This window comes from Mastomys coucha, unplaced genomic scaffold, assembly GCF_008632895.1.
Source record: "Mastomys coucha isolate ucsf_1 unplaced genomic scaffold, UCSF_Mcou_1 pScaffold20, whole genome shotgun sequence".
Lineage (NCBI taxonomy): Eukaryota > Metazoa > Chordata > Mammalia > Rodentia > Muridae > Mastomys > Mastomys coucha.
In genome coordinates this window covers 37,553,829-37,558,834 of record NW_022196903.1, presented here as the reverse complement: position 1 = coordinate 37,558,834, position 5,006 = coordinate 37,553,829, and positions in this window count along the sequence as shown.

Sequence of the window (5,006 nt, the reverse complement as noted above, 5' to 3'; positions counted from 1 at the left end):
TCTCTCTCTCTCTCTCTCTCTCTCTCTCTCTCTCTCTCTCTCCCTCTCTCTCTCCCCCTCTCTCCCTCTTCCTCTCTTTCTCTTTCTCTCTCACAAAAGAAAAAAGACATACAAAAACCAAGATCTGCACAAGTTCAAAGCAGACAAAATTCCCCCCAAATCCCAGAATTGAAAAGGGGAAGTGGATACAAAGTACCCTCTTTCCATGAAGATATTTACAATTGATACCTGCTGGGTCTCCAATGGGGTATCATTGAATAGGTCACCCCACTCCAAGGCAGGGTCCCAACCCAGAGAATAGTTGGCCAACACAACAGGAACTCAATGGGGTTTGTTTGTTTGCGTGTTTGTATATTTGTGGGCTTTTTGTTTCATTTGATTTTGTTTTTTGTCAAATCTCTTTAACAGCAAGGTAATAATTGTTTCCCTATGGGCTATTTTTATTCTTTACTGTCTATCAAATTTCCCATAATAATTGTGCATACTTAATTATGCATGCACAAACATAAATACACATGTGAGTGTGCACACATGCATGCATAGTCTTCACCAACAGTCCTATAATAATAAGAAGAGAGCCTGGTGCCAGCTCTAACAGGAAGGGTATAGTGGTCCAGACACAGATGAAAAGCTGTATTCATGTGGTATGAGTATTTGTATCAGCCAGCAATTTGAAGGAAATATCACCGTCATTAATAAAGACAACAATACGAGAATGAAAAATTATAGTCTGCATTGCTTTAAGACAGATGACTAGCGAAAATAAAGTCCCTTGATATGACTATCTCTATATATTGCTTTCAGTGTGTCCTAATATGTCAAAGAACAAAGATGGACACAAACTTAAGTATATGCAGCCTAGAGAATACCACAATGTTTTTATCCACCCAAATATGCAACCCGTAACTGTTTATGGTGTCCCATGCCAAAAACTGAACAACTGTGGATTCAACAGCAATCAAAATATTAATGTACCCCAACACCTGTCCAGACCATACAGAAATAAAATTTGGGTTTATAGAGAATTTGAAATCTACACTATTTGGCAAATAAAAAAAAAAGCCATTGCAAACTGTATTTACACTACAGTGAGTAGAAAATACAAGATTCTGTAGGAAAAACAGCTAGACTTTGAGTGGTACAAGCCTTAGGTTATAATAACTTATCTTATAAATAATGTGTAAGACCTAAAGCCAAAAGGGAGAGCCAGAGACAAGCTGATAAGCCCAGGTAGAGGGAACAGCACATATAAGCTCCAGGGCCAAACATTCCATGGTGTCTTAGTCAGGGTTTGTTTCCTACACAAAACATCATGACCGAGAAGCAAGTTGGAGAGGAAAGAGTTTATTCAGCTTACACTTCCACATTGCTGTTCATCACCAAAAGAAGTTGGGACAGGAACTCACACAGGGCAGAAACTTGGAGGGAGGAGCTAATGCTGAGGCCATGGAGCGGTTCTGCTTACTCGATTGATTTCCCTGGCTTGCTCAGCTTGTTTTTTTATAGAACCCAGGACTAACCAGCCCAGGGATGGCACCACCCACAAAGGGCCCTCCCTCCCTCCATCTTTAATTGAGAAAATGTCTTACAGCTGGATCTCATGGAGGAATTTCCTCAAGGGAGGCTCCTTTCTCTGTGATAACTCCAGTTTGTATCAAATTGACACACAAAACCAGCCAGTATGGGGAACTCTAGAAATTAGTCAACATGACCTTTTCTTGTTGGCAGTTATGGGGCAAAGGGATGCTGTGTAGGTTTGTTAAGAGACTGTACTAAAGTTGTGAAAGGGACTCATTTCATTAATAAAATAAAATAAAAAATTTCAACAAAAATGATTAATAGTCTTGAAGAAAAATGGGCACTTCATAGATTATTTATAGAAAAGGAAATGCAAATAGATTTTTATACCTATAAAACATGTCAGTCACATTCAGAAGAGAATTCCAAAGGAAAATTACACTATAGTATTTGAGACTGTGAAATGTATAATACTTTAAGATAACTAGTACAAGTCCAGAAATATAAAATACCCATTCTGATGCATGCTGATGAGAGTATGTATTTACATAGCTGCCAAGAGTGCTATTGGGAAAGATTAATTAATAATGTTATGTATACTTTGTTTCAATAATTTTATTTCAGTGGTTATAGCTTAAATATTTATTTGCCTTGGGACAAAAAAGTTTATACTGAAATATATTCATGTCAGTATAATTTGAATTAATAGGAAACTGGAAGCATATATCTACTTTCTATTTCAGCTGGTACTGTGGCTTAAACCCAAGGCCTCTGGTATACTAGCCCAGTTCTTTCTCCCAATAAACTACATCCCCAAATGGAAAATTATTTTTACATAGAAATGCATGGACTATGATGTAAAGAATTCATATATGTATACATGTGTACACACATAAAACTTTGATACATGTTTATACAGTGATAAAACCAGAACAATTTCTATGTCCATCACCGCATTTCTTACCACTTCTCCATAGTAAGCCATCAAACATTTTCTACTTATTTTGAAATATATACTACATTATTATTGGCACTATTCACCTCAACACGCCATGGAATGTCAGGACTCTATCAATGCATGCTTTACCTACTGTTTAATTCCTTCCATTACTAAGATATAATGAATTTAATACATTCTGGCTCATCCTTGTTTTGTAAGCCCATGCAACAGCCAAATAGAATGCAGCAATTTTACCTTAAGAAGCATGAAACAAGGCCCTATACAAGGTCCATGACAACACACTGAAGTAATCATCCTTGACTCCATTCTTTCCTTAACGACCCTGGCGGAATCTCTGGACTGCTCTTCCTGTCCAACTTCCCAAGCTACCTTCCAACTGCTCACTGGCTATTTCAGCTTGAGTACTGACTCCTGGAAAAGCCCTTCATTACCCAAACCACATTGTGTCACTTTGCCTTCCTCTCTCAAGTGATCATCAATCAATTTATAACTACCTTTCATTATCAGATACCATCTTCACTTTTCTGTTTTACTTTGTAATTGTTCTTCACAACACCATGTAAACTCAATGAAACTCAGTGAAATGTGCTCTGCATAATCTCCACACTATTTCCAGTTCCTTTAGAGTGTCTGAGCAGGAGCACCTTTTCTGTAAGTTGCTGAAGGAAGAAATGAACCAATATGTGTTAATAGGACTCTAATGTTTATAAATAAAATGCATGTGATATGACTGTTCATATTTTGTGTTCTTTATATGTGTCCATTCACACATTTTTGCCAAAGTAAAATCCTGGGACTGAGGCCCATGTGAGATGGCTCAGCAGGTAATAACACTTACTTCCAAACCTGATAACCTGAGTTGGATCCCAGAGACCCACAGTTGGAAAGAGATAACCAACTCCCTAAGGTACTCTTCTGGTCTCATCATGACTAACATGGCAATACAAACATGAGGATGGGCACAGAAAAACAGAAAGGGAGACAGACAGACAGAGTACATAAATGTAATAAAATTCTGGAACTGGGTAACAGTTGTATGCACATATACTTTCTTTGAATACCCTCCATATGTGTGTTTGTGCATGTGGGTGTGTGTGCTCATATGTGCGTTGTGCTTGTTCAATAAATGCTTTTGAAAGTGAAAACACTGGAAATGTAATATATAAAGCAGGTATTTTAAAAGAGCAGTCACTATGGAGGAGAAAAATCCAAGATATTGTGGTGTCATGGAAACTAAAAGAATTTTGAGGAGTTAACAGCCATTCCAAATAGCACTGTTATTTGTAGGAAGTTGTGGCTCTGAAGCTAGAGAAGGCTTTAGAGGTCCCCCAAAAAGCACCAAATTTGCCTGTGCAAATCTCAGCAGCCTATACACAGATGCCACTATGCAGGGAACGAAGCTCACATCCAGAAAAGCTGTCCTTCCAGAGACAAAACAACGACTCTAGACCCAGCCAGTGCTGATAAAACCAGAAGAGCCAGCTCAATCCCTGTTTAATCAGCTGCCAGGGTAAGATGCAGCATTGGCTTTCATTGCAAGTGCTGAAATATTTAACAGTTTTAACATGTGTACCTGGGATTAGTCTTAACCAGATACTGAAGGTGACAGACACAGAAACAGCAGCCCAAGTCATGTAAGGCTAAAGGATGAGGAAACCTGGATGAGTCAGGAACAGAAGAAGGAAGTAAAGCGTGGCCTGGAGGCTCAGTGATGGTGTTCACGTGGAGAAATGCAAAGAGAAACAGGAAGCTTGAACAAGTACGCTTTGGGTAGTTTTAATCATTTTAATGGGCTCTAGGCTATACATAGCTGCTAAGCACCTCAGCCAGGGACAGAAGAAATGCTGGCTTGATATGTGAACATTAGAGAAAGGAAGCTTGCGGTGGATGTGACTCTGGATTGAGTGGTTTGTATACTAACATTAAACTTACAGGACAACAGTTTATTCTCTCTGGGTATTGGCTAATTCTAAAAAAAAAAAAAAAAAAATTGCATTCTCCAGGTCAGCAAAACCTCCAAGAGGAAGGAACATCAGTAGTACAGAAAATGCAGACTCTCCCATATAGTGCTTAAGGCAATGTGTGTAGCATCAACCACTTCTTTGGTTCTTCAACAGGACAATGTCTGCTTCCAGGTATCTATAGAACAAAGCCCACCCTAGAGGCACACATGTCTCCGTGAGTCCTCTTCCCATCCCAGCCTCTTCCCAGCTATCCTTTCCTTTCTTGGGGAACATCTTCATCGACACTTACATCTCCAGGGGCTCAGCCCTGTATTTTTTTTCTCCACTGTGAGCCCTTGTCTCCCTTTACAACCAAGATCTCTGGGATTGACTTGACATTTAGGTGTGTGTGTGTGTGTGTGTGTGTGTGTGTGTGTGTGTGTGCATGCACACACTCACGAGCCACTATATATATATATGAATATATATATATATATATATATATATATATATATATATATATATATATATATATACATGAAACCAGTATATATATATACTGGTCAGAGGACAACTTTGGGGAG